This window comes from Mercenaria mercenaria, chromosome 1 (genome assembly GCF_021730395.1).
Source record: "Mercenaria mercenaria strain notata chromosome 1, MADL_Memer_1, whole genome shotgun sequence".
Taxonomy (NCBI): Eukaryota; Metazoa; Mollusca; class Bivalvia; order Venerida; family Veneridae; genus Mercenaria; species Mercenaria mercenaria.
In genome coordinates, this window is record NC_069361.1 from 95,249,102 (window position 1) to 95,261,709 (window position 12,608).

The window sequence follows — 12,608 nt, forward strand, 5'->3', positions numbered from 1 at the left end:
ACAATGCTTAATTGGCTTAAAATTAGTAATAAAACAGGACATGCACATAATTACTTTGGAGCCAGAGTTCCGAGTGTAAACAGTGTTCGAGTATGCGTTCTAAAACAGCATGATTCGCATTAATTTCGACGAAGTTGCGGGTTTCTTCTCAGTGAAAAAGTTATAACTGCTTTTCATAAACATAGATATGTAGATGTTGTTAATGAAATTTCAGTGGTTTTTTTTGTGTGTTTTTTTTTCATGACCTGGCTGAAGTCATGTGTTTTTTTTCACATTTTCAGAATGGCGGCGAACCATTAGATGAGTTTGATAGATACATTACGAATTTAGATCTAGGCTACTTAGCTCCTCACCGACAAGAAATTCTGTAAATCTATTTTGTCTAAATGTGCAAGAATAAACACAAATTTTGATACAAAAATACCCCAAACTATTTAGCCATTGATAGCTAGCGACAGGAGTTGTAGTTTACTCCCCTTGAGTAGTGCAACAAAACATATGTATTAAAGACATTAATACACGCTAGAGACTGGCCGGGAGGGGGGTGATAATTGGCCCAGAATTCATAATGGCCCGGGCCCGGCTCTGTCGTGTATTAACCTCTAAATAATGATAATACATTTGCATGTCGTCGTATAATATTATATAAACAAGTTTTTGATCAATCTGACACAGCACGAATATTCATTGACGAAAAAAAATGTGAACAAATTATTAGACAAAATCTAAAGTAAAGAGTAAAGAAAACAACAGTGTTCAATTCTCTCTATGAAATTCTCGAAGTTCTCTTTATAGGTTTTGCTTTTATGATTTGGTAGCATTTAGACGACATCAGAGACTAAATTTAATTACTGTTTCGGAAAGGTCATACCACAGCAGTTACAGTTGCTCAGAGACAATGCAGGGAAGAAACAAAACATTGTCTAAAAGTAAGACATTATTTCATCAAGAGCCTGTCTGATTTAAAGGGATATCCATATGTGTTAAATATTCGTACAATTACAGAACAACCCGTTACAGATATTGCAACCAATACATCGTTTTCAACACTGGTCCCAGTTCTTGAGAATATGTATCGTAAACTTGATATGAAGTCTCTTATAGTGTCCACCCGATGTGAAGCGTTCTTCTACATTAATGTAAACGGCTGCATTCCAAGCTCTATTAAAGTCTAATGTAGTTCAGACTTTATGTGGTGAAACTCTCCGGAACACTGTAATAACTTTTCTGTTCAGAGGTTGTCGCACTAAAGAGGTAATTTCACAAAGCGCTTCAGTGGCAAGAAACGAAATATCTGTATTTGTAGAGAAGATTATACAAAATGCAAATTAAATTCTTGGATATTTAGAAAGAAACTAACACAAATGTTAAGATAGGTTTAATACATTCATAATATTGCTTCAAATGAACAAATGCATGAAATATAATTCACTTCAGAAGTTTTCTGAATTATCTGATATTCGACCGAGTATAGCTTTCATATAACAAAGCAGTCATATTGTTCTTGAAAAATAATCTTTGTTCTTCCGGTAGTAAATTTGTAATATGGAATGGACAGAACGAAACAATCCGCAAGTTTCGATGCTAAAACATACATCATTGTTCTTCTTCTTGAATACGTTTTGAAGAATGAAAAATAAATTAACGCACGCTGTTCAAATGAATTCAACCTTGTGTATATGGCAGTGTTATGGATAACGACACAGAAACATAAAGAGCAGATAAGATGTGTAACTTAATAGCAAATTAGGGAATGATGTTCTATAAGTCAATAGAGTATCTTCCTATAAACACTTTAGGCACGTGCCTACACACTTTCCTCAAAAATGAAGAAACATGTCAAAACAATGCAATAAAATTGAAGGGTAAGGGTGTGGTGGTAAAGGTAGATAGTATGATAGTATAAAACTTTATCAGCAGATCAAAAGGATTCAAAGGCCTGGGAATAGCTGTACGTTTGTAGCTTTTTTTATGTAGGGGATACCCTTTCCGTGTCCAAACCGATAATCAGCAGAATCTCATCTCGGTGTTTAGGACCGCGTGACGCGATCTGAGATGACGCACAACTTTATATCACTATAAAAATAGGCTTCTTGGAATCCAAGATAACACTCGAATATACGAACAAGGACTGATAGCATTTTCGGGTATTACTGACTATACCATCTTATAGGCATCATGCGAAATTGTTTATTTCTATGAGGCGAATAAAGATTTTAATTATGGTAAACCACATGTTCTCATTACAGACTCTGTAACTGAGTTGTGTTTAATGTATTATTGCGGATTCAATCGTAACTGTTTACAAAATGTGTGTACATCCAATAAAGTGTATTAGGTTAAACATTGAATCTGACTTCATACGTGGACATAGGCCTAGGTGATCACCTGGTATTGTATAACTGGAAGTTTGTCTGCACATACCCAGAACGTAATTTATTCGCTTCATTTGAAGAAGAACTTAATGCGGCTCATTTCGAAAAACTGGCATTTAGAAGGAGCAGGAGTATTCTCCCGCGATACATCAGACTTTCCGATATGAAGCATATTTCTTACATGCATGTATAGGTTTCATTATCTTGAATTGTTTTAGTTATATTTGTAACAGATATTTCATGGACGCACTGATATAGGTCATATTTCAGAATCAGGGAAAAATGATAATGTTGTTAAAATATATTTAAAAATGCCAATAAAAAGAGGTTTAGTTTTCTGACAAATACAATTTCGTTCCACGCATATAACAGACTTATTACACGTAATGCGTCTGACAGCGAAAGTCTTTTATCAAGGGATACCTATACCGACATCTACTATCTAGGGTTTCTTCGGTTGCTACATCATATTAACAGAGATGCATGTAGGTAAATTGATTAGATTTGACGCGGAGATATTAAAGTGTCAATTAGTTTAGCTTGCAAGCAGAGGATATAGTAGTTCTGCCTCTGTTGTTTATTTTAACAAATATTGATATGGTGCATCTGTACAGAACCCGTGGCAAAAATATATTTTCCGTGACGATAAAGTCACGGTCGTCACGGGTTGTTTTTTAGCACCAGAGATTGTCATTCTATTATAAAACTGTCGTTAGGTAAACAGACTGATGAAGTTCAGCCATCTCTGAATCTTGTCGCACATATTACTGTTAAATCACCGTCAAATAATCTTTGTTCGGTATTATATTGATATTTCCTTTTATAAATTATTGAAAACGTTCTACTTTCACATCTTAGTTCTGTTTATAAAACGCAGACATGAAAATTTATTTATGGCCTAAAATAAATATTAAGTTAGATTATTCTAAACTATTTATTGTGATCAGAATCACAAAATTCGCTAATTTTATTTGATTAAACTTCTGTTATATAGACCGAAATGTCTGCAAAGTTTTGTGCTCAGTAGCAGAAACATTAGATAACTGTTGCTTATAGTATGTATTCAGTGTACTGGATGCCCTTGCGAAATTGAAGTGATACTTTAATGAGTTAAGTAGGTGGCGATATGTCTCCGTCTCAATCCATCTACTACAAGTCGAAAGATTTCCTGCGGCCAGAAGTTGTTATTGATGTTTGTGTGACAGCAGTCTAAAAAGTAATTTATGGGTGAAAATCGAGCTTGTTTTTTATCGTACCATTACGCTTTAATGTAGGAAATATTACTCCATTCTACGTGTTTTACAAGTAGATCTATGAAATATACATTTCCAAATAAGTATGAAATACACAGAATCGCAACAGGAGATAATCTATTTTGAATCTAATCTAAATTTATTTAATAGCTCTTTGGTATTTCTTAATTCTGAAAGTCATTGTTTTGAGCAAAATAACTATATTTCGCTTTTATGTACAACATAGCTTTTATCTCAACTGGTCACATTCCTTGACTATTGAAACACTTTGCTAGAGCTGTCACAAATGTGATTCATGCTTTCACCTGGACGTCGTTGACATATAGAGTAAAACAACACAGAACCATAATCCAGGAAATTAAAGAGCATTTAAAAATCTCTTATGCACAACTAAGTATCAATATTGATCATTGCTGAAAGTTTGAATAAATTATATGAAATAATGAATGAGGAATTCAGATCACAAGCATTTCTCTATATATCATATAGCTCGCCAGCTATATTGCGAAAACGGCGTTCCATAAATGCGATAAACCAATCACATATCGGTAAAAAATCACGTGATATCACCCATTCCCCATGTGCTACACTACTTGTTGCATTCCAATATACATGCGGCCTTCAGGTAATAAAATCTTATAAAAAAATGCGCAGTGACAAATACGTATTCGTATCCTGCGCTATTCTATCCACGTCAGGACCATCGCACAAGAGAAACAGGTACTTATCTAACTCCAGTACTTGCCTTTGTCTGATAACAAGTTATGTTTAACAAAGGATCCATATTGTGTTGATGCTATCAATGCACATTTTCTTTGACAATTTAAGTTCCTCGTAATAGCCTGACCGGGTATGATCGAAAATGTAATGTTTTATGCTGTAGTTTTACTTGAGTTATGTTGGCAATATTGAAAAGATATAATTAATTCCGCATACTTGTCCTTAAGGATGCACAGGCGTTTGTTTAAATAGATATAATTAATTCCGCATACTTGTCCTTAAGGATGCACAGGCGTTTGTTTTTAGCATATCCGCCATAAATTAAAACAAACAAAACTAAAAACATCAAAATTCATTATTTTTGAGACGTTTTTTTTTCTAAATAAATCTCTTAGATGCACGGTGATCCCAACTGTTTTTCTTTCCATTCTGAAGCATTTTTGTATGTCATTAAAGCTGAAAATATTTTTAAAATCTTATGTAATACTGAAATCTACTTTCATTCATAGTAACCAGTAAGACCTGAAATACCTTTAACATTAAGTGGGATATTATATGTTTTATAAAGTACGACCATTTTTTTCAAGTTTACAAAATTTCAGAAAAGCTGAAACAGTGGGTGAAAAAAATGCCTGATAAGATAAAACGAGTCCGGTGTCCTGTGCTTTTTTGTTCTCTTGTTTGTCTTAGAAAGTAATGTTCTTCAAGCTCTCAGAGTAAGAAAAATATAACGGTAGAAAAAAAAAAAACAACAACTAAAAAAACAATCCTACATCCTTAATTTTCTTTAAAACAATATGTTGTATGCTATAAACATAACCACAGTAGCTTTTGAAGTATTTATGTCTTTTACTTGTATTGCATGGTCAGCTTTTAACGAGAATTTTCAAGAATTCTCTCCCTTAATTTTTGACTGTGTTAAAGCAATTCCCTTCATATTGGATTGTCTCCCTTACATTAGCTAAAGTTGTGACCCAAGTCAATAATTCTTTGTCATGGACTTTGCATTGATCTAAAATTTTGCTTTGGGTTATACATGGAAATTAAGGTCGCATGTTACTCCATAGAAACTACAAAACATGTAGCCATTTTTTATAAATCATGTTGTTTATAGATTCATATAGAAACATTATTCTTGTAAAGATATAAAACATTCCTGTAAAAAAAGAAACTATTATGTTAGCTTGTGATATTGCGAAATTCGTGTTGTCATGTAACAGAAAATGAAAACATTGAATAATTTCTTTTCCTTTCTTTTCTTTTGAAACTTTGAATGTCGCTAAACATTGAAATCCGAGAATTATTTCATAAACGAGTTTTCCCACAAAAACTTGCATAATAGTTTTTCCTCGAGAAAAACGAAACTTGTGTGAAGATACATGTACATGTATTCCGATTTTGTTTGAATGTTCTTGTCCATATAACGGTACTTTTGTTTAACTTTCAAGCCTAAAAGTTTACGTGATAAAATAAAGTAATAAACTAAACAATACTGTATTTGACAGGCAATGGCAAAAAAAAAAAAAAATTTAAAAAAGGAAAAACGAGCAATTTAACAAACTTAGAAAATACACATGTTAGTAAAACACGCTCACACATGTTTTATTAACTGGCCTTGATCCTAGGTTTTCCACAGAAATCAAGGAAAGAAAGAATCTATTAATTATGAATCAAGTTTCTGATTTTCTTATCAGCATTGGTGTATGTGTATCATTGAGATCCGAACTCATCTTTTTTAAAATTAGCTCTAATTCACATTGTCTACTTATCTATAGTGTCTAAGTTACCGTCTTGTATAATCAATGATATACATATATCAAATATGCCATTCAGATATGGGTTTGAACATACTATACAATGCAATCATGAAATCAAATTTATCCGTGTAAACTAAAGTCTTCAGCTGTAAGGTGGCTATTTTGCATGCTTTCCACGAACAAACCGTGACAAAAATGTAGGTCGTACTAAAGAGATAATCCTACCGTGCAAACTCACGGAAAGCACGCTATTATATATTTTTTGTTTTGTTTTGTTTTCAAGCTTGGATTTCATTTCTAAAATAGAAATGATATTGCGCGTCTGTTAATTTCACCCTTTCTTTGCAAAGTGTGGAAACCATGCTGTGTCTTTTGTTGAAATAAATGTACACATTCTCTCCCCCACTCACCAGCTTTCAAGGAGCGCCTAACTTGCAAATTACACCATTTCATAAGAAAACTATTCCTTGGCGTAGTTTTTCTCCTGTCGTCGAATGTTTCAATATTCCAAAGATTTTAGCTTTCAGTCAGAAAACTGTAATTTTTGTTGATTCGTATTGTTCTCATAAACAGTTTGGTGAAAAATCAAAGCTCTGTTCTATTCTGTTCTGTTAATTTTTTTTCTATTTTTTGACTATGAGACAATTATGAACATTAATATTTCAAAAGACTATATTGAATCGTACGTCAATTGTTGGTATATGCAGTTCCGTAACTCGTTACATCTTTTAAGTTACATCAGAACTTTAAAAGAAATCCACAAGTTTTTATTTCTTGATACACTTTGAAGTTAAATGGAAGCAAGAAGCCTTTACCATATTACACTTTTAATTATACTATTGTATTGTTTATAAAGTCACGAATACCTACATATGTGATAATAAATTGTCATGCTTTGGAAAATATAATTTATTTGCCTCTAAAGTAAAAGAAGTTGAAAAATTTAGTGATTTGCACTATATGTTCAATATAAGTGATGGTGATACTTTTTAAACACAATTGGAAGCAAGGAGATGTTAAGTCAGAATAGATATTTTCACATCAAATTGAAGAGAAGAAATTGATGTATACTGTCATATCTGGTAAAATATTCACAAACCAAAACATATATTTGAAATTAATCATTGAAAATAAATTTCCTTTATAATCTATTGCTCAAGGTAATATCAGCAGGGAAACCAATATTGAATATCGGATAATTTTCAAGGGGGACAACCTACTACGATAAGCCAGTCAAATATAATAAAAGCTGGGGATGGTTTATTAACACCATGTACCGAACATTCCTAAAGCTATGATTGCTGGCGAGGAGTTCAAGACACTAATCATAAAAAAGAAAATAAATGAGCCGCCCCATGAGAAAACCAACATAGCGGGTTTGCGACCAGCATGGATTTAGACCAGCCTGCGCATCCGCGCAGTCTGGTCAGGATCCATGCTATTCGCTTTCAAAGTCTATTGCAATTAGAGAAACTGTTAGCGAACAGCATGGATCCTGACCAGACTGCGCGGATGCGCAGGCTGGTCTGGATCCATGCTGGTCGCAAACCCACTATGTTGGTTTTCTCATGGCACGGCTCAAATGATTATTTCATATTAAAAAATGAAAGACTAGCGCTCTATTCTATTAGATGCTTCAAAGATCACACTTTGAGAAAATAATAGAGTATGGTTTTGAAACTCTTTTTCCAGTACACACATTTAAAGCGTTACTTACATACTAAAAAGCAAACTGTATCGATATTCAATACTTTTATTAGGTCTTATTGCAAAATAGCTTATCGAAATTTTTCTGAAAAGACAAGAATGACGTCAAAGGAAAATCTGTATGTGAAAATAGCTTTATCCATATTCTATTTCAAATCAGACATAACTCCAACTGTCAAAGAAATATCATCTGTTTCACTACAAATATTAGCATAATAGTACAACATCTGGCTTGCTTACTTAAATCTGAAATAACCCGACTGTGCGTTCTTGACATACCGAAGAATATTATTCCGGTCAATAATCGAAAGCGGTCAGATTTTCTATATAAAAAACAAGAAGGGCATGTACACATTTTAATGAATAACAAAAAATACTAAAAATAATAATCCTTAGGTGCAAAAGAATTTATCCATGTTCAACATTTTATTCATCACACGCTATTTCAAAAATAAATTTTATCTTTAATTTTAATTGACTCACGCGACGATTTATAATGCCACAATTTCGTCATGTTTTCCTTCTATTTTCTTCATAAAATGTGTAAAAATCATACATATGCGTTCGTTTAAAGCATTTTTTGTATAAACCTTGATATAAAAGCTAAGGTACAAGCGATTTCTTATACTCAATGGAAATATCTTTTGAAATATGTATATTTTTATTTTTGTGAAATGAAAATTTGATGAACCCAATAAGTACTTTCGAAATAAATAATGTCATTTTTAAACGTATGATATTTGTTTTACACGATGTAAATTTGTTAGAAATATGACTTCTTTATGTAAAAATGAGCTATATAGCGAGAAACCTTATTAATTTCAAATTTCATACAATTTGCTTGTTAAAAAAAGCACATTCTTCGTAAATAAGAGATACAAAGGTTTTTTTGGTATGCCATTAAAAAGTATATTTTATTATTACAAAGTAGCATGTTTAGAATACTATGATTCAAGTAATTACATATTAAATGTTGTTTTGGTAAAAAATAACTTGTTTATTTCTTATGAAAAGTCCCTTCTTTTACATAGTTTGTGACTGAAGTGAAACTTCAGTCAATTAAGCTTGTTGTTCCTTCTCTTAAAAAGGAACACTTTGAATTGATAAGTCACACTTGACTGAGCAACTGACCTAGAAAGCTGTTGTAATTACAAGCTGGCCAATCAATCTCCGCGACCTTAGAAATAACCTCTGACGTTAAAATTATGGCGACTCTATGACTGAACCCGCTCCGCGGATTACATATAACTAATCCCGAAGATGGAAAAGTGGCTTTTTTAAACATCGAATGGTACTTTACATGCGGACTGACCGGGTCAATGTTTATAGCCAGTGGTTCGTAATTGCCGTATTTACTCTTAATTGCCGTATTTACTCAACTGAAAGTGGTAACGGATTTACTTTGTCAACTTACATTACGTTAGCGTAAATACTTTGGAAATAGCGGACTTGACATTTTTCGGTAGTAGAAAACAACGTAGTTCTTTTTCTAAATTCTAGTTTTTTTCTGTATTTGGTACAGAAATAAACGCACCCTTGGGTGCATGATGAAACGCCCCCGTGGGCGCTTAAACGTGGGGATACGGAATGTCAATAAGGTAGAATGGTCTTGTCGTTGTGTCCGATCCTGGGTTTCAACACACGGATGACCAGTATTTAAAACAGACAATGCATCCAAAATTTTACAAGGTGATCATTATATATTTATATAAATGTGCCCTAGAAGGAACTTTTGCTATGCATTAACTTGTTTATTATATTTGAAATTGAAATAACTCACCAAACATCCAGAAGCAATAAAGGTCGGCATCTCAATACAATCAGTAACGATCTACCGTATAGCTGTTGTCTCCCCTGAGATCGATTTTCTGTCATATCGGTCCTGAGGTCAATTCTTCCTCATGAATTATCTAACGTAACATTGTTTCTGTTCAGGTCAAATATGTGGCACGCAACTACAATGACAGCTTTATTCCTCACAAGCGAAAAGTATTTCCTACAGTCCAGACAATATTTTCGCAAGTAATCAAAGAAAACGGGCTGTGCTCCATTCATTCAGGAACGCATCAGATATGTAGCTTATATATATTTATACGGATTTCAAACGTGACAATTGTCTTGGTTAGAATAGATATTTGAATCTTGTTTTATAATTTCTATCATTGTATTTGCTACGAAACAACAGTTTGATTGTTGTCATGACTTTTCTCCGAGATCAAAAGCTAGCAATATACGATGTCTCAAAACACATTACGGTTTTGACATTTCACATGACAAGTGAGATGGAAAAGAAACTTAGAGATTTTCGATCATTTCTACTCTACAGACAACTGAAGCATAAGAGTTCCAGTCATCATACTAATAAATTTATATAAGCTAGACATTTGGTGCTGAAAGACATAGTTTTTTTTAAATACATATGTATATTGTGTGGAGAGCTATTTTCCTGTGTTGCAAATATTCGTTTAAATGCAATAAAGTATTCTCAAAAAGATCATTGTTTATTCTGATCATGTGTGTTTGATATTTATCCTTTTTTTTATTTGTAACAAAAACAACAACAACAAAAACTTGCGCGTCGTGTGGATATGCAAAATAATTTGTGCTCTGGCGCAGAATGTTTGGCATTTAGTATGGAGGATTCAGGATACACTATCACAATAACAGGATCATTTAATGTTCAAATATTGAAATAATTGGGATTGAATTATTATATAGAGTAATATATTTAACAGAATTCTGGAATTTGGTTTTGATGGTGTTTGGAGTAAAGACCGTTTATATTAAGATGGCTCAACGCTTCACATCGGGTCGATATACCTCTCGAATGGACGTCATTAGAGATATGGCAGACGACTTTATCTCAAAGTCACATAACTTGCTGTCACGTACTGATTCCCGGTCTCCTACTAACATTTATGTAATGAGACTGGGAAACAAATGGACGAGTAAAAGGGCCCGGGTTATAACTGTTGTAGTGTTTGGAATATGTGTGTTTTTCTGTGCTGTTATTCTAGGATTGTATTACACATACGGATATCACCCTAGAACAGATAGGCTTTTCAAGAAACGACACTAATTAAATTAGCATTGAAATCGCTTGTCATCTAAAACATGCATGATTTCCATTGTTCAGATATTTCAAAGGTCGACAATCTTTACTAAATAATAACAAGTTGTAGCTTGTTTAATTTCTATGTGAATAGTAATCTTTTGGAGAAAATCTTTAAACTAAAAGAGAATGTGAGTGTTTTCTGATTTTTTATTGTAAATATGGGATCATTGTTTAAAATTTAATTAAATAGTAAAGTGAAAAGGGTTTATTTCTGTCATTAGATATGTCACATGTGTTTACTTTATAAGACGAAATTCAAAATGGATAAATGTATATAGAGAATTTCGTAGAACTATTTACTTCGTCTTATATAAATACGTGGTTTGGTAATTTTATGGGATTTTTTTAAGATGATAATGTTTGCAAATTATATTCTACACAGTTATGGGCGTCCTAATTAGTCCATTAAGAAGTATTGAAATACACCTACATGTACTTCAATGCAGAGTCTGAGAGGCTGACACATTGGTTTCAATGTTCGAACAAAATTAATAGGCTGAGTTACAGTCCCGATTATGGATGTGAAAACATCTCAGACGGTGGAACTGTGTCCAAAGATCTTTTGAGTACCAAATCAGTTTTAATTAATAATCCATACACGAACGTTTGAAACTCTGAAATTAGGTGCATTTGAACAGATTCCGTGGCAAAATATATCTTGTGTGACGATGAAGTCACGGTCCTCACGGGTTTTAGCATATCTGCATATATTATTCGATTGTTATTTTTAGCACCAGAGATTGTCAACCAGTTGGAAGTTTAGCCATCCCTTTATCTTGTCGCGCATGTTACTGTTATTGAATAACCATCAAATAATTTAGTTCTGTATTAAATTGACATTTCTTTGGATAAACAATTGAAAACGTGTTTCTCTCACATCTTAGTTCTGTTTATAAAATGCAGAGATAAAATAATTTATGGCCTAAAATAACTATTTATTGTGATCAGAATCACAAATTTCGCCAATTTTATTTGATTAGACTTCTGGTACAGAACGAAATGTCTGCAAAGTTTTGTGCTCAGTAGCAGAATTACTGGGGCACTGCTGCTTTTGGTCTGTATTCAGTGTATTGGATGCCCTTGCGAAATTGAAGTAATACTATAATCAGTTAAGTACGTGGCGATATGCCTCCGTCTCAGTCCATCCTGGTAGTGAAGCCTGGTTAATTTGTGAAACAATTGATTAAGGTCACAATTATCTTGATTTTCAAAATGTATTTCTTCTGATTGAATAACCTTTATTAACTCGTGTTCTTTGAAAGCAGATCTGAAATAGAAGTAACTGTGTAGCTTTTGGTAAAACATTGATTATTAACCACTTAAAACTGGAAATTAATGAGTCAGAACTGGCTTTCTTTGATTAATTTGAAAATAATGACGCTTTCTATCAATTACCTGCTCCAGGGATTGTCAGATTAGCAAGAGCTGTCTAATGACAGCGCATTTGACTATTTGAAACCCTTCCACAATTTACTAGCTTACATACAAACGTTTCAAAAAGCGGTATAATTTGTCTAACATGTAAGCCAGAGTTAAGACGCTTGCCAAGTGAGTTCATCCCAAGATGCCAAAGATGTGTGGAGAATCTGAAAACATTTGATCAATTAATTCCTGAGAAACCAGCTTACATGCAAAACCTTTTGATAAAAATGAAAGCTAGAGTTATGTAACTTGAAATATT